Here is a 25404-nt window from a genome sequence, read left to right as displayed (position 1 = left end):
GGTATCTCTCATCCTGCTCTCTCTCCTCTATTCTTCCCCCAACTCAATATATCTGCTCCTCCATTTCTTCTCCTCTACTCTTCATCTTGTGCTCTTATTGTGGCAGCACCCACTCCCCTACCCTCATGCTCTCAATTAGCTCGGGAGTTCATGCCACTTCCCATTCCTGGGGTCCATTTATCCCTTAGAGTCATTCATGATTTCTAGTTTCCTTGGGGTAGAGGATTATAGGCTGGTAAACCTTTGCTCTATGTCTAAAAATCATATATGAGTGAGTACATACCATGTTTGTCTTTTTGTGATTGGGTTACCTCACTCAGGATGGTTTCTTCTAGTTCCATCCATTTGCCTGCGAATTTCAAGATTCCATTGCTTTTTTCTGCTGAGTAGTACTCCATTGTATAAATGTACCACATTTTCTCTTTCCATTCTTCAGTTGAGGGGCATCTAGGTTGTTTCCAGGTTCTGGCTATTACAAACAATGCTGCTATGAACATGGTTGAACATATGTCCTTGTTGTATGGACAAGCAGTATTTGGGTATATACCCAAGAGAGGAATGGCTGGATCTTGAGGTAGATTGATTCCCATTTTTCTGAGCAACCGCCATACTGATTTCCAAAGTGGTCTTACAAGTTCACACTCCCACCAGCAATGGAGGAGTGTTCCTTCTTCTCCACAACCTCTCCAGCATAGGTTGTCATTGGTATTTTTGATTTTAGCCATTCTGACAGGTGTGAGGTGGTATCTCAGAGTTGTTTTGAGTTGCATTTCTCTGATGGCCAAGGATTTTGAGCACTTTCTTAAGTGTCTTTCAGCCATTTCAGATTCCTCTGTTGAAAAATCTCTGTTTAGTTCTGCACCCCACTTTTTAATTTCATTGTATGGTGTTTTGGTGGCTAGCTTCTTGAGCTCCTTGTATATTTTGGAAATCAGTCCTCTGTCAGATGTGGGGCTGGTGAAGATTTTTTCCCATTCTGTGGGTGGTCGTTTTGTCTTACTGACTGTGTCCTTTGCCTTACAGAAGCTTCTCAGTTTCAGGAGGTCCCATTTATTGATTGCAGACCTCAGTGTCTGTGCTTCTGGCGTGATGTTCAGGAATCGTTCTCCTGTGCCAATTTGTTCAAGGGTTGTTCCCACTTTCTCTTCTAAAAGATTCAGTGTGGCTGGGTTTATGGAGAGATCTTTGATCCATTTGCACTTAAGTTTCGTGCATGGTGACAAGTATGGATCTATCTGCAATTTTCTGCATGTTCGAATCCAATTGTGCCAGCACCATTTGTTGAAGATGCTATCTTTTTTCCATTGTATGGATTTAGCACCTTTGTCAAAAATAAGGTGTTCGTAGGTGCGTGGGTTAATATCTGGGTCTTCAATTCGATTCCATTGGTCTATCTGTCTATTCTTGTGCCAATACCAAGCTGTTTTCAGAACTATGGCTCTATAGTAGACCTTGAAGTCAGGGATGGTGATGCCTCCAGAGGATCTTTTATTGTAAAGAGTTGTTTTGGCTATCCTAGGTTTTTTATTTTTCCATATAAAGTTGAGTATTGTTCTTTCAATGTCTGTGAAAAACTGTGTTGGGATTTTGATGGGGATTGCATTAAATCTGTAGATTGCTTTTGGTAGAATTGCCATTTTTACTATGTTAATTCTGCCTATCCAAGAGCACGGGAGATCTTTCCACTTTCTGGTATCTTCTTTAATTTCTTTCTTTAAAGTCTCAAAGTTCTTATTGTACAGGTCTTTCACTTTTTTGGTTAGTGTTACCCCCAGATATTTAATGTTGCTTGTGGATATTGTGAAAGGTGATGTTTCCATGATTTCTTTCTCATTGAGTTTATCATCTGTATACAGTAGGGCTACAGATTTATTTAAGTTAATTTTGTATCCTGCTACCTTGCTGAAGGTGTTTATCAGCTGTAGGAGTTTCCTGGTAGAGTTTTTCGGGTCACTTATGTAGACTATCATGTCATCTGCAAATAGTGAAAGTTTGACTTCGTCCTTTCCAATTTGTATCCCTTTGATATCCTGATCTTGTCTTATTGCTCTAGCTAGAACTTCAAGTACAATATTGAAGAGGTATGGAGAGAGTGGACATCCTTGTCTTGTTCCTGATTTTAGAGGAAATGCTTTGAGTTTCTCTCCATTTAGTTTGATGTTGGCTATTGGTTTGGTGTATATCGCGTTTATCATGTTTAGATATGTTCCTGTTATTCCTGTTCTCTCCAAGATCTTTATCATGAAGGGATGTTGGATTTTGTCAAAGGCCTTTTCAGCATCTAGTGAGATGATCATGTGGTTTTTCTTTTTCAGTTTGTTTATATGGTGGATTACATTGATGGTTTTTCGTATATTGAACCATCCTTGCATCCCTGGGATGAAGCCCACTTGATCGTGGTGGATGATTTTTCTGATATGTTCTTGGATTCGATTAGCCAATATTTTATTGAGTATTTTAGCATCAATGTTCATGAGAGATATTGGTCTGTAGTTCTCTTTCTTAGTCTTATCTTTGTGTGGCTTGGGTATCAAAGTGATTGTAGCCTCATAGAAAGAGTTTGGCAATATCCCATCTGCTTCTATTGTGCGGAACAGTTTGAGGAGTATTGGTATCAGCTCTTGTTTGAATTTCTGGTAGAATTCTGCAATGAAGCCATCTGGCCCTGGGCTTTTTTTGGTTGGGAGGCTTTTGATGAATGCTTCTATTTCATTAGGGGTAATAGGTCGATTTAAACTGCCAAATCCTATCTTCAATTCCAGGAACTACAAAAGTATTAAATAAGGACAAGGGGAAAGATATTAAAATTCTCCTCTACTTCCTAACTACATATCTATGTGAAGATGGATTCTCTTCAGGTGCTTCAACCATACCACAACAAAATGAATAAAGAAGAGATGAATGGCCGAAAGCCAAGCAATAGAGGTTAGGGGTAACCTGATGGGAGAGGTCCTTCTGTGTATATGATTGTCTTATTGGTTGATAAATAAAGTACTGCTGGCCAATAGGAAAACAAGATAGGTGGGACTAGGAGTCAAGGAGGATTCTGGGAAAGGCAGGAGAAGGCACAGAATCCCCATGTGAGCCTGGGAAGACAGGATGCTTCCACTGGAGTCCAATAAGATAAGTCTTATAAAATATATAGATTTATGATAATGAAGACTGAGCTAGCAGATGAGAAATCCTAGTCATAGGCCAAGCAACATTTGTACCTAATATAAGTCTCTCTGTGTTACTTAGGACCATAACGTGGCGGCAGACAGAACTTGGGTGTCCTCATGGAAGCAGGACTCAGGAGGCTTGGCGGAAATACTTATTGTTACAGTAACCTCCCAAGGAGAGAGAGGAACTCAGGGTTAGAATCTAGGTACTCAGGAGACAGTAGGTGCCAGACGCCAGCCAGACACTGAGGAAGTTGGAATCGGGGAGAAGTAAAAAGCCATGTGACATAACATAGATTACTAGAAGCAGTTTAATTCAATTTATAAGAGAGAGCTTGGAACAAGCCTAAGCTAAGGGCCAAGATTTCCTAATTAATAATAAGTTCTGTATCATTATTTGGGGGCTGTTGAGACTGTGAAAGATTGAGGAGTTTTGCAGTTAGTAAATGCATTTTGCAATATGATATGACTACAAGCCTACAGTGGGGAGACAGGCAATAGAAGGTGGTGATTTGAATGAAAATGATTCCCATAGGCTTATAGCTTGAATAATTGGCCCCTCTTGAATACTTGGTCCCAAGCTGTGGGAACTGTTTTGAAAGGTTTAGGAGGTATGGCCTTGTTAGAAGAAGCATATCATCAGGGAAGGCTATGAGGTTTCAAAAGCCCACATCATTCCAAATCATATTGTTCTACTTCATGCTTGTGAATCCAAGCTACTGCTCAGGTGCCAGGCCTGCCTTGCCATTGCTATTCTCCCCTCCATGATGGTCATGGACTCACCCTCTGAAACTATAAATCCTCAAAAAGCTATAAATCCCCTTGCTTGTTATATATCATCACAGCAACAGAAAAAGCAGGGAGGTGTATGTATGTATACACCAACAAAATATTAAAGTTTTGTACCTGAAGCTCAGGGAACATTGCAGAAGAGAGAGTGGACAAATGGCACAAGGCAAAGAATCAGTGAATTTGCCATTGGATTTTCCTTTAGAGTAACAAAAGAAACTATACCCATAAAGTATCACCAAGAAGACTGCCCAGTTGTGAAATGAACAAGAATGGCACGAATGGAATGAACATGTAAAATTGGATGGAGGAAAGCTCATGATGCTTCAACCCAACACAAAGACCTACAGGCAACTTGTCCAGTGACAAATAATAGTCAATGCTGAAAAAATACATATGAAAAACATATAGTGTTTTTCATATGTATTTGAGCAGGCTGTACTTAGGAATATATACCTATACACATTATTTGTAATTAGATCACAAATAAATGGGAAAAAAGAAAGAAAACTAAATAAGACAGATACAAAGTGAAATTTCAACATCTTGCTTTCATTACTAAACTGTAAAGTAGTAACTTTATATTGTTTCAAACCCCTGAGTTTATGATCATTTCTTATATTCATAAGAAAATAACTCATTGATCATATTACTATTATTCTAAAATCTATAAAATAGTACTCAAATTAATATGTTAAAGTAATAATGAAATACATTATTTGGAAACTAAAACTCAGTTTTTGTTATATGTATATTAAGTGTGAAAATGTTATTTTATAATGTTTATACATTTTATTTTCTTTCATTTATTGAAATTTTGCACCTCTTCATTATTTGAGATTAATCTGTATTCTCCATTATTTTAAATTTCATATATTTTCTTCATAAAATTTCTTAAAGTCTTTTCAGATCATTTTGTGGATCTGCCAGCACATGCTGCTCTTACAGAAGGCCCAAGTTCCATTCTAAATTTATCCTTTTAGTTTTTGCTCTGCCAAAGACCACCATTCTGTGTGACATGGCATTCTTGATAGCTGTGCTTCTGGTCATCTCTCTCTGTGTTCCCCAATCATAGATACTGAAACCTTTTCTAAATAGTTTTTAGAGATTATAAAATAATTATTCTGCCTTCCCTTACCTCCTTCTAAGCCCTCCCAAGTATCCCTTCCCTACTCTCTTTCAAATTAGTTGTCTTTCTTTAATTGTTGATATATATATATCAACATATATATACATATATATTCATGTATATCACACTGCATCATGGACATTAACTTTTATCAATGAAAAAGCATTGTGTTTCAGACTGCCTATATTATAATTCCATTTTATACTAAATTATATTATTTCTTCTATTTTCTATTCCCATGCCTGTATTATAGAATAAATATAATATATATTTATCTATATTTCTCTATTTAACACTGTATTTTATGTGGTTTTAGATGTGGTCCAAGAGAAATATGTTGTCAGCCAATGTTTTCCTTTCTTTCAGCTTCTCTAAGTGTGACTAAGCATAAGGTTCTTATATCTACAATTGTGTATTTGTATCACGATTTACTCTCTATAATTCTTACTTGGATTCTAACAAGTGAAGATTGTACCTTACTGGAAACACAAAGAAATAATTTTATCAATATTTTAATATTATTCTAAGCACAGTGTTGTTACAGAAATCTTGTTCCAAATCTGGTGATTCTACAGGCAGTTTCCAGCTTTTGATGCCATCGCTGCACATTGTATTAATTATCTCATATTATGAGTTACTCAGGACAAGCCTAGTTAAAAAAAGCCTCAGCCTTTTGATGTCATCATCACACCTCTTCCCACCAGTTGACCAGGTTGTCACAACTCTAAAAGATGAAAAGGAATATGCTAAGCAGGTGTGCAAGTAGTGGCCATGCCATATCAAGACAAGAAAATGTCCAAAAGGATGGTGGCAATTATTTCTCCAACATGTCAGACTGAGTACACACACACATTTTTCCCAATATGATGTCTTTAAAATTATTTAAAATTGATTAAAATCTCTGCTTTAAAAAACCACTATCAAATAACATCATGAGATAAGAAGAGTATCATTGGTCATGGTCTTTATCATAGCAACTAAAACCAAATAGGACACAGTTTTATCCTATTTGGTGCTGGGTATTGGACCCAGGGCCTTGTGAATGCTAGGTCAGCTCTCTACCAACTGAGTTACATCCTCAGACAACAGAAGAATGTCATTGGTAAACTGAAATCTCACAAGAGCTGCTAAAACAAAAATTATAACCAACCACATGTGATAGGAAAGTACAATCAGGGGTGCTGCAAGCTCCAGGTAAATAATTAGGAAATAATTTGATTGATGGCTCAGAAACTCCAGAAAATATAGTGAATAGAGAAGCTAGCTCTTGACTGGTAGCAATTTAGTTCAGATCACTAGCAAAGCCCAAAATGAATGAGATTCTTTTTAAGAATATGGAATCCACTAGCACTGATACAACTCCCACACCACCCCAGACAGGCAGATTTTGAACAGGAATTCAGAAGCACAAAGATGAGCAGAACAATTATCACCAGATATCTGTGATAAAGACAATTAAAATTATGAAAATTAGAATTTATAATTGAGAAAAAGTATTTAGAACAAATAAAAGAATTATTATTGAAATATGTATGTTTCATTTAATTAGATATATTCAAAAGGATCTTGTGTACAGAATTAGTAACAACTAAGACCTCAGAAATTGCAAATATTATTGTCAGAATTGTTTTAAACAAAAGTTTAAAAGCTAATAGAATAAGAGCATTACTAAGCAATGAATTAAAAGCAGGAAAAGCAACATAAGTGATTATTTCTAAAAGAGTCTACAAAAAGATAAAGTATCAATAACATCATATAAAATATCTGCATTCCAAAGAGAACAAAAATATAAATTCAAAATCCATTGCTCTGAATTTGTAGAGGAGGCAAATATAAGAAAGAAAATAATTGCAAAAATAATAAGGATATTTTTAATAGTTTAAAATAAAATGCATCATTGGATCCATCTATTGCTAAAGAGAATGAAAGAAAATAGTACTCTTCCAGACAAACTATTAAAAAGTATCAAAACCCCAAACAAATGGATAAACCCTGAAGTTTTCACAGAAAAACTAATTGATATCCCAACAATGAATGGAAGCTTACTACATATAAATGAGAGTTCTTAACAGCAATAATGTAGCAGACCAATAATTTTAAACAACCAGAAAGACATTTATTGAAACCTAGAATTATTGACTCAGTCATACTTTAAATTCATTGCAAAGGGAAAAGTAATGACACATTTGACAAAATTACTGTTGGCAACCTGTGTTGCAGTCTGACCTTGAAATGTTCCCCACAGACTCATGTGTTTAAGTAGTTGTTCACCAGCTGGAGGTGGTATTGGGGAAGGTTATGGAAAATTGAAGCAATGTGGAGTCTAATGGAAGGAAATGAGCCACTGAGGGCTGGCCTTGAGGTTTTTATAACTGATGCACTTCTCAGAACTCTGTGCTTCCAGAATGCAGATGCATTGTGACCTGCTAACTTCCTGATTCTGTCCCCATGCTTTCCCCATCGTGATGGAACACATTTCCTTGAACTGCATACTGAAATTTGTCCTTTTTCCTTAAGGTGCTTTTGCCAGGTATTTGCTACAGTAATTAGAAAATATTTCAAGTACCTGCAATGGGGTTATGCTATAATCCTGAGCATGTTGTCCGAAAGGTTTTGGAACAACAGTAAAAACAGGTTGAGTTTTGGCTGGAAAAGCCCCCAGAATGCCTTCAGCAGAACATAGTGGACAATTCCAATGGGAGTTTAGAAGACACAATGCCAGAAGAAACACAGAAGCCTGGCCCAAAGAATCTGTTGGGAATTGGACTAACTATTCACACTATACTCTGACAGAGAATCTAGCTGCATTATGCCCATGTCCTGAGAACTTTCAAGAGCCTACATTTAAAAAGCAATGAATGAATTTTTTTGTGAAATAAAGTGCAAGCAAGACATGTAACATTAAATCTGTGGCCTGACTACTACTCCTTACTTATTGAGATATAAAGTGAAAGAGAGCAGAGATAGAAAAAAAAAACATAAAGTTGGAAAGGGAATAGGTATAAGAAAGCACATGTAAGGTTTCAGAGTAGCAGGTATGCTGAAGATGAACCCCATTCACTGAAAGCCCTAATTTTTAAGAATGAACCTCAATTTGAAGGAGAGATTCCACTTAAGAATGAAAACAAAGGCATTCAATGCTTGAAAGCCAATGCCCAGGGAAGTATTTTCTAGTGGGCAGCACATAAAAATATATGCAACTATGGCTCAAGGGGGCGCAGACTGCACCTTGAGCTGTGAGTTGTCAGCATCATGAATATGGTATTAGTTTTGCAGACATAAAAGATGTAAGATTGAGAGATTATGGAATCCTGCTTCACATTTTCAGAAATGTGACCTGAAAATGTGTATCAAGAAGGTTCTGAGAGGCCTCTGCATGAAAGTGAGAAAGTGAAGCAGACAGGACATTGGAGATGCCAGAACCATGTAAACATCTTCCAAGGAAAGATTTTGGTATGGAATAGAGATAGCCCAAGATAGAAGCAAAGTGTGCAGTGAGCAGCAGAGTTAGATGAGTATGGCTACCCAAACCCTTTGGAACTCCTAAGATTCCATAGGAGTTGTGCATGGAGGTTTAGTTTCCATCTTTCTACTTTAGAATGGAAATGTTTGCTCTGTGTCATTGTATGATGGGAATACGTAGACAGCTTTTTGTTTGTTTGTTCTAATATTAAAGGGAATCACAGTTAAGAAAGTCCTTTGAGTCTCAGAAGAGACTTAGATTGTTTAATTGTTGAGACTGTTAAAGGCTATTTGCATTTTTTGAAATTGGATAATTGTATTTTGCATAATGAGATACCCATGAGCCTATGGGTTTGAGAGACAGAATGTGATGGTTTGGATGAGAAATATTCGGTATAGACTCCTATGTTCAGTCCTTTGATCTCCAGTTGTTGGTGCCATTTAGCAATATTGTGAAACCTTAAGGGGCTAAAATCTCACAGGAAGAAGTGGATCAAGAGAAATGGACTGGGAAGTTGTTTGGCTAATCCCACTCCCTATCTCTGCTTCCTGACTGTTGATTTAATGTAGCTAACTGGCCTCCTATTTCTATCTGCATGGCTTTCCCCACATGATGGACTGTGGTAGACTACATTCCCTCAAAAATGAAAGTCACAATAAACCCTGCCCCTTAAGATGCTTTTGTCAGATATTTTGTAACATTGCCATTCATCATTCTTCTTCCTAAACATATGATCTTCAAAATGGTTTCTTTCCTACTAAGGAATAGATCAGTGAAATGGAACATAACAAATGGAAAATTTGCTTCAAGTGGTTATGGAAAATTTGAACATAATAAGTTTGTGACACATGTCTAAAATGATACCATATCCATATGATTTTAAATAAAATACCATCAGATTTTTCCCAAATAGATAATGTTTATGAGCACAGGAAATGTATACATCTGTAATTATGATATCAAATATTACTAAAAAACAATACAATAAAATTGTAATCTAAAACACTATATAAATTCAAGAATTAATAAATGGGACTTAAAGTCTAGCCACAAAATGAAACATTGTTATCCAGTAGAATTTCATAAATAGGAAACTCTAATATAGTTTTCGGCAATTTATTAGAATTGCTTAGTAGAATAGATTAAAGGAAGAAAACTATGCAATAACTTCAATAGATTCCACGAACATTTAATAGTATTCCACCTCTATCAATGGTTTTAAATGGTCATTATATATTTCTGTCATTTTTAAATGCTCATTCATAGAGCATTTAAACTTAGAAATCTGCATAACTTTAGTAGAGTGTGTCATGTCATACACCTAAAAGAGAAACAGAGTTTTAGAAAATCTGATTTTCTAAAGACTATTGGCATTTCTTTACCAATGAATTTCTCAATCCCTCCTTGGCAAAACAATCTTGAGAAACATAAAGTATAAGTTGCAAGGTTTTACATAATTCCACCCGATAATACTATTCAGTTAATTATTTTTATGGCTTATACTATAAAATATAAAAAGCTTTTGATTTCTCAACTCTATTTTATATACGCTACCACAAAAAAAGAAAAAAAAGGAAAAGATCATAGTCAATCATCAAATCAAGCAGTGAGAATCGTTCCCTGCTATGTTGTACATTTGTAAGCTCATGTGTTTGAGGTTACCTGGCACTATCCCATGACTTGAAAACAACCACCTTCTAATTCATAAGCATGTACAGCCTCCACAGCCTTTGGAACAGTATCTTTTTTTTTTGAGACAGGATTTCTCTTTGTAGCTTTGGAGCCTATCCTGGCACTTGCTCTGGAGACCAGGCTGGCCTTGAACTCACAGAGATCTGCCCGCCTCTGCCTCCCGGGTATTGGGATTAAAGGCGTGCACCACCAACACCCAGCAGAACACTATATTATACATACCAGAATTTATAACTTTTGACATTTACTTCATAATAAAAAGTGAAAGCTTTATTATGCCTTAAATGCTAAAATTAAGCCTTTGCAATGATTTTAAGAAACACAAAATGAAGATAGTTTAATAAAATTTATGTATTTACCTTCATTTTATCCCATTCAATGAACAAGGAGACTTTGTTTATTTTCTCATTAAATGAGGGAACCCATCTTTTCTGCACATGTGACTTCCCATCCTCCAATAGATGACATTTTTTGTTGGTATGCTAGATGACACATATGACCATCAGGTTCAAATTTGGATGTTGTGTAGAACCCTGGAACATTGCAAAAGCTAACACTAGTTTCTGTGCCAGCACAACTGTGGGCTACAAGGCTGACATTGCACCAAAATATGACTTTTGTGTTCAGAAAGAGAACCAGGCTTCTCTGAAACCCTCTTGACCAAATTAATGCGTTTGTGGGTTGGTGGTAGCAATTCATGATCTTTCTAATCTTGTCTTAAATCCTCAATAAACTTCTATTAACACCTCAGATCACAATAAGAAGAGATGCAGACATAATGGGAAGCCAAGAAGCCCAGAAATATTTACCTTTCTATTTAAAACTTTTAATAGATTGTTTAGCCACTCATATCATTTGAAGCATACACTTCTTTATTCCTAAAAGTTTTAAGAACATCACATTTCCTAACATTTGGTCGAAAGGGTGGAAGAATAATAGGTATTGAAAAAAAGAATCCTTGTGCCCAGTAATGTAAGTTGCAAGTGATAAATGAGTCTCTATTTTAGTGAAGCCAAGTTACTTGTTAATGGCTGCCCACCTAGCTCTGTTCTATCAAATACTAATAGAAAGTTATAATGAGCATTTGAATGAGCTAGTGCTTGACAGATAAGAAATCACTGAGTATTTAGAGACATTTTATAAACTGCTTCTATCTTCAGAAAATTAGGCTTGCACACTTTCCTATCATTCCTTTTTATTTTTTTCTCAACTTAACTTGTGAAGTCACAGGGCAAAATCTGATTTATACTGTTAATGTCTCTTTGTTCTTGATTCCACTGCGTTCACAAAAATGCTGTAGGCAGTCCACTAGAATGACTAACTTACTGGAGAAGTTATCAGAGTCCATCCAGTTCCAACTATAAAATAATTCAACTAAGACAAGGTGCCTGCTAGCACTCCATAGAGTAAGTTTGTCCGGAAACTATTCATTCACCATGAAGTCAAAGGTTGTGTGTAAACTGACTTCATCAATTTGTCTATCTTGTTGTAAATTAAGAAATGAAAACAGAAAAAAAAATGTAAAAATAAAAGTAGCCAGTAAAGTTTTCACATGACTCAACTGAACTTTACATTACAAAATTTAAATATGTAAAATATTTCATCATATGTAGAAGCAAAAAATGCCTTTATCTGGGTTACTTTCAAAAGAAGTTCTTTGTTGTGTTGCTCTAGTGGATATGAAGTGTTCGATAAGCTATCTACATAAACTGGATTTGACATTTTTTAACCTTCCAAAAATATGTCATCCATAAAATGCATGCTAATAATTACCAATAATCTTGGTCTTAGCGTATAATTACAATAAAATTATATAAATTGCCATGTTTACTAGTACAATGCTGAGTTATTTTGAATTGTACTTCCAATGAGTTCCATTAAATAAACTATATTATTTAATCACTCACTACTAATTTGGATTCTCTTCTCATACTGAACTCTTAAATATATTTTCCATATTAAAATAAAAAGTTAAAAATTCAAATAGCTAGTGAATATTTATAATTATTGTTTCTCGACCTTATTCATGATAAAGAAATAGAGCTAGATTATTTAAATAACAGTGATTGTCCAAATGCTCAAAGATTTTTTATTTGTCATTCGTGTGTGTGTGTGTGTGTGTGTGTGTGTGTGTGTATGGGAATGCAAGTACCTAAGTACATGCATCAGAGGACAATTTCCAAGAGTCTGATTTCTCCTTTCACCATGGGATCCAGGGGCTGAACTCAGGTCACCACACTTACACAGGAACTGCTATTGCTCAATGGGCCATCTCAGCCAGACCTCAAATTTTATCATCCATCTTTCCAGAAAATTACTTCTTAAAATCAAATGAAGTGAGCAGGTAATAAAAGATGATCACATAAACTATAAACAGAAAGCTGTAATATAATAAAGTAACTAGAAATGCAGCAGGGAGCATGCTTCCAAGACTGAGAACTTCAATGTTGCTTATGCTTCCCTTGACCTTAATAAATTGGGGTCCTTACTTCTAGAACTGGGATGGAGCAGCAGAAGAGATCACAAACACAACTCAGAACATCACAGAGGACTCCCTAAAGACCCTCCTGTACTGGGTCCAGACCCCAAACACAGCCTCAGATTTTGCCTTAAATTCATACCTTCCTTACTGTTTGTAAAAATACTGAGCTGCTTTGAATTCCCTGATCATGATAGACTTGTACCCATGCCCTTGTCTTTAGGGAGATTTCCTTTTCCTTCATGCTGATAAATTCCTATTTGGCCAAATTTGAGCTAAAAAATAACTTCCTCTAAAAGTTCTTTTGCTACCCTACAAAGTGAAAATTCTCTATCCTTATGTTTCCACCATGTTTTTAGAAATGCAGTCATTTTACCATGACTGTGCTTAGATTTTCCTCCCCACCAAGGAATAGTTCCTAGCAAAATTTTTATTCGATTTACTTTCATGTTTCTACCACCTACTATAACACCTGGCATATATTATAGTTGAGTAATATTTAATTCAAATAAGTGAATTAAGACAAGGAATTTATTAATTCAGCCTAAAGTTTTAGGGGGAGGTATGCTTAACATGAGAAGCAGGGAAGTATTAATATATTATTTCTAGGTGGGGGATTTCAAAAGGCAACTCAAAAAATAAGACTAGATTCAACACAGGAAGACAATATGAAGACAGAAGGAAAAAAATAACTGAAAAATGACCTGTTGGTATTCAACTTTTCACAAAACTTAGTGGTGAGAAACAGATGAAAACACAGAGAATTAAGGAATGTGTTGGAAGATAAGTCAAGAACCGTTCAGGAACTAGGGAGGGAAAATCCCACCCCAGGAATTGCTCCTGAGGGCAGTGATATCAGCACATCTAAGACTGGACATTCCACATGTTCTCTGTAAGCTGGGCATACTCTTTTCAGTAGCAGGAGAAATCCCTCAGAGTGGCTTAGAAACCAAAGAGAAGGACGTGAAAGAATGCATTAGCATAGTTGAGATGAGAGGCAAGTGGGAAGAGACTAACTGGAAGGAACATGGAACCAGCAAAAATTGTTTTCAGTTCTTGAACTGAATGATCCAGTAGAAAGAGAAGCTGATGCCATGGAAGAGAAGAGAAAACTCAAGAAAAAGATGCTAAGTATTTGATAGGCTCTAGGGTGTAAACATAAGGCTTACCCATTTCTTATAGGTGGTTCCATTTGTTAAAAAGGGAAAGAAAAAGGAACAAGTGCTAAGGAGGGAAACAGATACGGCAGTGGGCCAGTGACAATTTCATCACAAATCCAGAGAGACCTAAGTGTCAGACCACCAAATTCATTGCCTCCAGCAGATGGATTATAATTTGAGTCCATGTCAATCAAGATAAGTTACTTTTTTTTTTTTTAAGTTTAACAAATGATCCAAAATACAGTGGTTACAAGAGAAACACATCCCATTCATTGTGCTGTGCTATTTGTCACAATCAGACACAACTTGGCTATTTGTCTAGAACTTCCTTGATTGTCATTCAAAGAGAAGGGGCAAGCTATGCCAGGCTCATGAGCCTCTGACCAGAAGTGCCATACCCTGTTTTCTGCTCATATCCCATTGAAGAAACCGTATCAAAATGACGTCTCAAAATTAAGATGATCAGAAATGTACATGTCCTTTCTGTGAACTCAGGCACTGCTACAACAAGCACAGATAGCAGGAGGCTATGAGTAAAGGAAGATACAATCCATGACAAGTCCTTACAGACAACTCATTTATGCCTTTGAGCTACACAATCTGAAGCAAAACTCATATCCCATCATGCTTTGTTGTTGCTACAAAACCATCTACTCTCCACATCTATGATTATTAAACAAAACTAACTGAAAAATGATTCATGTGCCCTTCTCTTCACTAAACAATTAATGTTACCTAAAGTACCATTCCAGCTCTCACCTTTCCATTGGTACATAGTGATGGGTGAACTCTGGTTGGTTCATTCAGCAGGTATTTACCTTATGAGAAACATACCAAAGTAATAAATTGTAATATTTTCCACATGATAAACGGATAATGTATATTCATTTTGGTAACATTTATTTGCCCAAATAACCCCTATACTTGTGAAATCTATTTTTAAAAGTTCAATGAAATCTAGACATAGTTTCCAAAAGCTGTCTGTGGTGACACACGCTGGTTGAACCCAGGAGTCAAAGGCAGGAAGATCATTACTTGAAGCCACACTGAGATATGAATATGTAGGGGAGGAGAGAGGTATGTAGGTGCATATGCATACATATGTAAGTGAATATATGCACAGTTAAATGAGGACGCACACACATGCTCACACACACACACACACATACACACACATTATATTTTCACTTTATTTAATGAGAATTAAAGGGATTTGTTTAAATTTCTTTACAAGTACTATAGATGATGGATTGAAAGGTTAAGGATCCAGTGGGTTTGTGCTGAGATCATAACATCTTCATATAAAACCACATGTCCATTACAAAAGCTAATCCCTTGGTTAGTTGCATTAATCTGTAGGTTGCTACTTTGGGGAAACACTTTTAGAATAAACCGTGTTCTGCTAGGGTTCAACATGCCCACAATAATTCTGAGTTGTACAATTTTCAGTGACAGGTGAGAGAAAGCAAGCAGGATTGAGCAAGTTCATCCATAAATGAGGAAATACCAGGTTTCCATGCCTCCCATAAATTAAAACATCCTTCCTGGTAAGTGACCAGCATAGCAATATGCACTTTTTTTTCCTAGCAAATAGTTTAGCATTTAAATAAAGTTCTTTGTATTGTTTTCTTATATTTAAAATGATTCCTGTCCAAGGCATCCTGCTACTTTGTATTCCGCTTGATATTTTCATTTAAAAGAGAGCGGCTGTGCAAAATAATGTCCTTGTCTGTCCCTTCCTCATACAAACCTCCAATCAAATTTAATAAAGCCAGTTTGATACAATGCCAGCCTACACTTGGTTTATCCTTGGTCGACTTTAATAGGGTCAAAAATATTTTCGCATTGGCAGTGTATGCATTAATCATTTTTCCAGAGGATTCAGAAAATTGGAAGAGACAAGGCCAAGCAAAATTTTAAATTAATTGGGCCTACCCCAGCCTTACAGGGTCACCTTGTGTCAGTTGTCCCACATTTTCCAGGTCACAGAGTTCCTGTGTTTCCTACAGCTGCCACAAGGAAAGATCCATGCTGTGGGCACACAAAGGTGAAAGAATTTCTCTCAGAAAGTGAGAATTTTCCTACAGCATCCACAACAATTGTGGTTTCCAGGTTGCAGCCAGATACCAACCACTTCCATAATGCATGCTCGGCTGCTTCCTCCCCTGGTGCATTTTCTAATCAAGTAGTCAGGAAAATTTGTAAACACTCTGTCATTTACCATAAGCCCACTGCCTACTTTCAACCACAGAGTAATTCATTTTAGTGTAGTTCAGAATTATTAATTTTAGTCAGAAGTGTTTGTTTCCAAATGGACACATCCTCTTCCCATCCCCAGTCTTTCTCTTCCAATGATACTATCCGAATGGTTGAAGCAGTTTTCCCATTAGGGGACCACAGTAATGTTGGTGAGAGCTCAATGGGCTACACATCATGGTCTGTATTGTGGCTTCATCTCAAGAAGATTGCATGCTCCAAGGGATGCAGCCCATGCTCCAGATGAAGTCAGCAACACAGAATAAAACCTGCCACAAAAGTAATCTAAGTCCTTAACAGCTTATGGGACTGTCCCCAGTACCAGGAGCAGCACTCAGGAAACAGGCCCTGCCCCTTGCCTAGGCAGCACAGCAGAGCTGCCTGTGGTGGGAGGTGAGGGTGACCCAGCCTGAATGTTATGAGCAAAGGAGAGCTGTCTCTATTACCCATGGTTTGTTTTTCTGAAAGAAGGGGGCAAAGGACCAGGCCTCCAGCCTTCAAAGAAAATTAGCAAGTATTATATTATGCTTATGAAAATAATTTAAGAATAAGACACAAAAGAGATAAAGAATATTTAGCAAAGATTTTGAAAATGGAATGGAATGCTCAATTATAAAAAAGACTTGTGGGAAAGCCAAGCCAACCACACGTTGACCTCTCATATACAAAGAATGACAAGTGAGAATCAAAGGCAGTGCACTCTATACTGGTACAGCTAAAGTTGGTGTGTTCTCATTTGTTACTGTTTCCTGCTGTACTGCATGCAATGGCACAAGAATGTCCACATTACAAGCATGAACAAGTATGAGAAGCTTGTACCACCTTGTGCCACTAACAACACCCAGGCCTCTGTGATCAGCTACAAGAGCACACAGAAAGAATGGACACCAGCACTTTAATTCCATGGAGTTAATGTTTCCTCTTTCCATGGCATGAGTGAGTAAGAATTGTTTCTTTAAAGAAGAAAAATTAAACTAACATCTAGAGCTGTTAACACGACTCACTGGGAAATCGGGCATGATTAAGCAGATTCCAGGATGTTTGCAGTTATTTGGGTCTGAACACTGCCAATATTTCTGATTACTTTTGTATTCAACTGCTTTTCTTTTTTTAAATCTGGTTCTTCTCAATACAAGTACATTTTTATAGTTTTTTCTTATTATTTTATTTTATGTGCACTGATGTTTTGCCTGCATTTATTCCTATGCACCACATGCATGCCTGGTACCCTCAGGGGCCAGAAAAGGACTTTGGGATTTAGTTAAAATAGATAGGATGTGACATCAATAGATTGTTGTGTCTTCTTATATTTCACCTTTATGATTGTTAATTTTGGATACTTTACACTGTTAAGTTTTAATCCTCTTTTAGACTAAAAGGGGAATTGTAGGGGATGCTGTAGCCACACCTGCTTAGGGGCTGGCTACAGGTGTGCCTGACCACGCCTTCGATGGCGTGCCTGGATGACATAGAGTGACAGGCGGTCAGGTGGCTGGTTTCAGTTTCGGTTTCCACTTCACTTTCTGCTTGCTGTACAGATTGCTGCCCACTGGCTGGCTAGATTGCTCTATAAGTAAGACTTTTTCCCTATTAAAATCCCTTGTATTTCTACCTGGCTCTGTATTGGTATTTTCCCACATTACATCCCTCCAGTTCCAACAAAGCATATTTTTATTAAAACTTTGAACCTTTTGATTATGAAAAGTCTGGTTGCTGCATAGCATGGAAGAGATAGGTCTGTGTTAATGGAACTACCTAGTAAAGTAAAATGTTACCATCAAGTCTATAGTCTCAAGAAAATGAAAAACCTAAGGTGGAAGTCATTAAACTGCTAATGTTTTTTTTTTCCTTAGGCATAAATGCAGGTGGTTCATTCTGAGATGATCAAACTACAGTTACATTACAATTTGAAAGTTACTCAACAGAGATCAAGTCATCAGAACATACATAAAGATCAAAATCTGTCAAAATATAAATCAATAGAGAGTTTTTTCTTCCTTTGTATTTATTCTATGCATCTTTTACATTATTTATCTTGATCCCATTCATTTCCTTGTCTCTTTGCAGCTGCCTTTCACCCCTGCACTCCCAAAAATGTTAAGAGAAAAAAGGGGGGAATGGGGCAAAATTAAAACTCTTGACATGGAAGCAGCAGTGTGACACAGTGAGTCACACAAGTAAACCCCTTGTCCATATATCTTTACTTGCAAGTGTTCATTGTAAAGAGTCATTTGTCTGGTTTGAGGCCTTTGGTTCCTGCCACACTATCAATGCTGGGCCCTCACAGGGACTCTTATTGCCTTGTGTCATGGAGATCCTGCAGCTTTATAGGTCTGCAGGGCAGGTCCCTTCACGTTCTCCAGCAGACCACAGATGGGTTGGATGTTGGGGCAGACCAAGTCATAACCCTGGTTTTAGGCTTGGTCAGCCTGCCAGTTTTCCCCTGTCCTCACCATTAGTGTGAGCTCTCTAGCACTGCCCTGTCTAACTCACCTCTTGCAGCAATGAGCCAGGGGCAGGGCGATTTTTCAGCCCTCAGGGTTGGCTCTCTGGAAGCTACACTGTTAGGGCCAGCTCTACTGTGTTGTCCAGGTGAGGTACAGGGTCCACTCTTCTGGGTGCTGCAGCTGGTGATGGGCAGGGACAGCCCTCCTGCTCTTATGACCCCAGGGCCAGCTCCTCCACCTGTCCCAGGTGTTGATGGGCAGGAGGTAGCTGGGAGGTGGCAGGGAGGACATTTCTCCTCTGCCCATGCTGCCACATGTCAGCTGAGTAATGCAGACAGCTCTCCTTTGCTCACACATCTGGGCTGGATCACCCTTACCTCCCACCACAGGCAGCTCTGCTGTGTTGCCTAGGCAAGGGGCAGGACCTATTTTTGGAGTGCCGCAGCTTAGGTAAGGGGGAGAGCCAGCTCTGGTGGTAAGGGGTAAGAGGTGAGGGGCGTATCTAGAAGAGAGAATTTTTAATTAAAATAATCTTTTAGAACTTTCAAAATTATAAGAGAATCTCAAAGTGGGAAACTCTCAGGGAAAGCTGAGAAATAAGATTTGACTGAGACTTTAAACATCAGTGTCTGTCAGGGCCACATCCACACAACCATGGTATCTGCTAGAACTGCAGATGAACAGGCCCCATCCCAGACCTGCTGAATCTGAACCTGTATGTTGAGAAGGACCAAGTGCCTCAAGTGTGCATGGAAGTTGGAGAAGCACAGCTCTGGAGGGGTGAAGGTAAAACATGATCACAAGCTTGATTTTTTTTTTCCGAGACAGAGTTTCTCTGTATTGCTTTGGAGCCTGTCCTGGTACTTGCCCAGTAGAGCACGCTGACCTGGAACTCACAGAGATCCACCTGCCTCTGCCTCCCAAGTGCTGGGATTAAAGGTGTGCACCAACAGCCAGCTCTTTTGTTTGTTGTTTGTTTGTTTGTTTGTTTGCCTGATCACAAGCTTATCTGCATTGCTGCTGAGAATCAACTCTCCCTTCAAGTCAACAAAAAGCTTCCCAGGGCTCCACTCACTCCTCCCCCTGAGGTTTCACACACATTCATGTGTTCCAGAAATGGATACAGCAAACATATCATAAGAAATTTGTTTTTATTTGAAGTCAAGAAGGGGTCTCCTTAAATAAAGAAAAGCATTATATACTTGAAAGTCAAGCAGAGGCTGGCAAAATGGCCAAGCTGTTGAAGATGCCTGCTACCAAGCCTGAAAACAAGAATTCAATCCCTAGGACTCACATTGTGGAAGGAAAGACTTGACTCCCACCGGTTATTCTCTGATCTGCACATGGATGCCATGGCCATGGTTCATGTGTGTGTGCAAGTGCACACACACACACACACACACAAACACACTCACACACACACACACAACACAGACACACACACAGCACACACACACACACACACACACACACACACACACACCACATATATGAACAAAATAAACAAATAATGTATAAATGTTTCAAGTCTGGGGATATACTCAATTATACAGCACTTGCGCACAGTGCAAGCCCAGGCTTCAACCTCAGCACAAAGCAAAACAAGCAGAAAGCCAAGAAAAGGCCAGTTGTCTCTATGGCACTGTTCAACGCTTCCACATTTGTATTCTTTGGGTTAGCCAGTCTTTCCTGGTTTGCCCTCTCATTTAGACAGGAGAATTTGACAAACATGCCTTCAAATGCATAATCCTACCTTTTTTTTCTATATGCCATAATAAAGACATTACTCCCAAAATGTTTACACGAGATTTGTATTTTTGGTTTTCTTCCTAAATTCTAAAATTGTCCTGGCTATGATAAAGTAAAAGAAGTAAGAAAAATATTTAATCACTGTGATAAGTAATTCACACATTGCATAACTAATCCAAAAGAGAAAATACTTTAAGTCCACTTATTAGTCATTACAAGCTACTAAATTGTACAATAATATCAGTGCTGGTTCTAGCATGGAGTTGTAGGAAGTTATATTCAAATTGGAATTAGAACCCAGTACTTCTCAAAAACACATGAATTGTTTCTGTAAACATTTGTTGCTAAACTGAACCACTATAAAACATTATAGTGTCTAATATTACTTTGGTCAATTAATCACAAACCTTAAACCTTTAGCTGAAGATATTTCTTCAAGCTGCACTGTGGTGATCCTCACAGTATTTTGACAGCAAACTGAATTCCTGTTCACAAGTATAAGATTTGTTTAGCTCCAGGCATCTGTGTTTGGATTACAAGAATGCTGATTGGTTCACTGCCAGGGTCAGCCAAAGGTCAAGCTGTCCTTTGCAAAAAAAAAAAAAAAAAAAAAAAAGCCCCCCTTCCTTTCTTCTTCCCTCTCTCCCTCCCTCTCTCCCTTCCTCTCTCCCTTTCTCTCATTCCTTTCCCCTCCCTCCCTGTTTCCCCAACCTCCTTTGTCTCCTTAATAAGAATTAAAAAAAAAAAAAAAAAAAACAGAAAGGGAAATAACTTCAAATCGTTTACGCTTTTAGGCAGATTTTGAAAGAGCAGCACCCCAGTGTTGGTGTGAGGTCCTGTTGATGTGAGCACAGATCACACTAGCCTACTTCTGACAGGTGACCTGAAACCTTTCAAAGTGACATCTGTCAGAGACAGACACAAGTTTTTTTTTTTTTTTTTTTTTTTTTTTTTTTTTTTTTTTTTAACGCAAGAGCTTGTTTTCCTGACATTTCATTTTTCATCAGATTTTGAGAGAAAGGAAAAAAGATGAACTTGAAAAAGTCTTGCCAGGGGCAGAAAATAAGACCTGGCTTTCTGCAGCTGCTGGACTCACTGTTAAAGGTCAGAGGTCTAGCAAAAGTGAACAAAAAGACCTCAGTTTGATGTTAATGGATAAAAGGACATGTTACCTTAAGAAAGGTTCTGAGACTTGCATAACCATTAGGCAGCATTACAAGAGACACGGAATCCCAGTGTGACTGCATATCCATTTGAAATCCCAATTTTAAAGTTTAGTCATGGAGCAAATCAAATCCAATCTCACCAATTAATCCTGCACAAAAGACGGAATCCACAGGTGTGTGAATTTTCCCCTGAACTGAACAATTGCTTGCTTCTATAGTGTTGAAATGGCCAGTGAAAATCAGTCAAGCTATTAAATTCGTCACTATGAACTAAAAAGATGTTTTTTGCATTAAAATAATTATTTGATTCTCCTAGGGGGAAACACATTAGGAAAAAACAATATCCCTTTGTATAACAAAAAGAAAACAGGTGTAAAAGTCAAACCACACCAAGGTTATATATAGTCTTGGCCCTACTAAAAATGAAAATGTGGGCAAGTAACATTTCTGATTCTGTTCAACAATCATCAGTAAAATGGGGGCGTAGGTAATGACTTTCTTGTGGAGTCCCAGCAAAGATGACATAGAATAATGTAATCACATGCTGCCAAATATGAGAGTATAGCCATGATTGCAAGCCATATCAGTCTCATCTTTTCTTTTCCCCAAGTGCCTAATACAGCACTGGATACAAAGCTTTGGAAACATGACTCCTCAGCCCCAGAATAGCATGTTTAAAGACAACAAAACATCTCCTTTGAAACAATTTCTCTACAGGAAGCCAATTCAGATTCTAATGTTGGTCCCACATGAATAGTTTTATCTGTACAACCTGAGACAAAGACTATAGAACCATATAAATAATAAGTCTATACTAAAATTTCCTCAAATAAAATTCCTTGTAGTTGTGAGATTTCTCCAGCTTCACTGAAATATATAATTTGCTGTTCTTAAATTGTTCGATGTGCTTCCTGGATCATAATCTGTATTTGTCTCACCACACCCTTTTTGCAATTATCAACATGATTTGTTGCACTGGATTTAAATTTAAAAAAAAAAACAAATTTATTTTTATTCTTTTTGAATCTGAGTGCAACCCAATGTATATAATTTATACATTGCTGTTATTTTAGCATTTGTTTATTCACAATTACTAAAATTTAGTCACTGGACTTTACAAGGGCTACTTGTTACCCAAGAACAGGCAGAGTTCATTTATGAGACTTTTAAAGCAGCTCTTCAAAACAAAACTTTGCATTGTTTGAAGGTCATGAGAACTAAACTGTCAAGAGTTCAACTTCAGTTCAGAGTACAGCCCTGAAGATATGAGTGGGTTTCTAATCTGGAGAACGACTTCAGACTGACTTTCTAAACTGTAGACTGTAAAGTAACACTGCAAAGCAGATGACAGATCAGCGCTTCATAAACCAGGTAGATCTGGTGACTGGCTTACTCCTCCACACCCATTTGCCTTCCAGGTTAAGGAAGGGACTCAACTTCAGCAGGTTTATAAATGTGATCAGGAAGACAGACCATGACCCAGACATTGGAATCTGCCTGCTCGTCCTCTCAATCTGTGCTGTCATATGGAAGCAAACTTTAACAGTTGCTTAACTATAAAACTCTTATTTCACCTCTTCATTTAAAGTGTTGACCTAACCCTGTCTCTAGTCCCTCCCAGGGCCTTTCCTTTGACTTAAAAACCACTGATGTTTTCTTTGTTGTCAGTGGCGGTGTTTTTGTGTTTGTTTTCTTAGGTTACATCAACAGTATGCACATGTTCACTTAGAAAATACTATCCAAGAATACCATGTCATGACAGATGAGGTTATACCCCAGTAAACCTGCCACATATTGAAAATAACAAATAAAAGCCGCATCTATTGTGTGTAATCTGCTAAGCATCATAGCTTACATAGCTTACCTAAGCATACACCAAGCATGCTCAGAACACTTACATCAGTCCACAGCTAGGTAAATTATAACCTGCTTCAACATGAGGTGTTAGCTGCTTCTTGTAACCCTTTGAATGTGGTACTATAAGGGAACAAAGTTATACAGATGCTCTTCTCTGAAAGGTTCAGGCATTATGCTGGCCTGCCCCTGTTACCTGGTGGAACAGGCAGTACCCTGGTCAGCCCATGGGACCTAAGGTTCCATGGGAACTAAGTCTGCATGCAGGTGCAGAGGACCCCTTTAAAAGACAGGTCCCTGCCCATTTATGCTCTCTGTTTCTGCTCTGCTTCCTCTCCCTGCTTTCTCTCAACTCTCTCCCACCTATGCTCTCTCTCGGTCTCTCTATGGCGACCAGCAATGGCGGTCAGCCATTATCCTGTTCCTCTTCTCTTAGTCTCCCTACTCTGCCGGGCCTTATAATAAACTTATAGTCAACATGTCTCATGTCTCAGCATTTCTCTTTTCTTCTTTTTAAACAAAACAATAACATTGTCTACCATGGCAAATGAAGAAACCATCATACACTTACCTATTTTGCTTTCAGTTCCTTTTTCCAAAGGTCTATTCTGTTCATCCAAAGACATTCAAAACAATAATTTTGTATTTGTGGTTTTTGTGATGTAAGCCTCTCTTCAGCACTGTCAAAATATTTTTAGGACAATCTTTCAGGATTAAAGAAATATCCCCTTGACACAATTGATGGTATGCTTTATGTCTTTTATGGTTTTATGCATGCCTTGAGTTTTTACTCATTGGTTATTCTATGTATTATTACAGATTAAAATTAAATGCTTTTCCTTTGTAAAAATATTTTGGATGTTACTATCTGTCTTATTTTAGGCCATTTAAAGTTTACAAGTTTTTCATATATTGAAATATATGTTGATATTTGACATTTTAAGAAATTGCTATTGCTCACACTTATTTTAGTTTTTGAATTTCATTATTGGAAGATTACCCTCCAACAGGTTAAGTCACATTAAACTTGTACTAAATTACATGTTTTCTGAGTTTGGATGGAGACGATGCTGATTTGAAGTATGAATGGATAATGATGGCCTGTGTCCATTGTTCCTAAGGCTTGATATTCACAAGAATCACTAAGGATACTTTTCATCAAACATGAATTGGACAGGATGGTTTGAGACCTAAGAATACTCATTTTTAACAAGCACTAGGAATGATTATGCTGAAACAGTCTATGGACTACACTGGAATTGTATGCTCCATTTTTTAAAATTAGATGAACGATTTTAACACATGGTGCTAGAACACTTGGGTATCCATATGCAAAAAATAAAATAAATTTCAATCCATATCTTGTATAATACATAAAAATTAACTCATGTAAAAATTAAAAATAAATGGATCATAGAATTAAATATGAATACTAAAACTGTAAAACTTCTAGAAGAAAACATAGGAGAAAATATTTGTGCCTTTCGGCTATGCAAAGATTTCTTAAAGTATATTGAAGTGCAGCCCATAAAATTCTTTAAAGATAAATTGAATTTTATTGAAATAAACAAATCTGCTTTTTGAAGGGCAATGTCATGGGAAGAAAGTGAACAGACAAGTTGCAGAGTAAATGGAGATGATTTCAAAGCACACATTCAATGAGGTCCTTATCCATAAAATCTGTTGTTTTTAAAGTATTCTTAAGGCAAAGGACACAGTCAACAAAACAAAATGGCAGCCCACAGATTGGGAAAAGATATTCACCAACCCCATGTCCCACAGAGGGCTGATCTCCAAAATTTACAAAGAACCCAAGAAGCTAGTTTCCAAAACACCTAATAATCCAATTAAAAAGTAGGGTACAGAACTAAATAGAGAATTCTCAACAGAGGAATCTAAAATGGCTGAAAGACACTTAGAAAATGTTCAACATCCTTAGCCATCAGGGCAATGCAAATCAAAACAACTCTGAGATATCATCTTATTCCAGTCAGAATGGCTAAAATAAAAAAAAAAAACACTAATGATAACTTATGCTGGAGAGGATGCTAAGAAAGGG

The 25404-nt window shown here is 37.4% G+C and overlaps 1 long non-coding RNA gene across 1 annotated transcript in view; it reads left to right on the top strand.

Moving 5' to 3' along the window:
- LOC118238382 overlaps window positions 1-25404 on the top strand; it is a 123692-nt gene that overhangs the window by 90802 nt on the left and 7486 nt on the right. The window contains exon 3 of the long non-coding RNA XR_004768502.1: window positions 15323-15420. This is a non-coding gene — a long non-coding RNA (uncharacterized LOC118238382). The remainder of the gene's footprint in view (window positions 1-15322; window positions 15421-25404) is intronic.

This window comes from Cricetulus griseus, chromosome 2 (genome assembly GCF_003668045.3).
Source record: "Cricetulus griseus strain 17A/GY chromosome 2, alternate assembly CriGri-PICRH-1.0, whole genome shotgun sequence".
NCBI lineage: Eukaryota > Metazoa > Chordata > Mammalia > Rodentia > Cricetidae > Cricetulus > Cricetulus griseus.
Note: the sequence above shows the minus strand (reverse complement) of the source record. Positions and strands in the feature narration are given on the sequence as shown.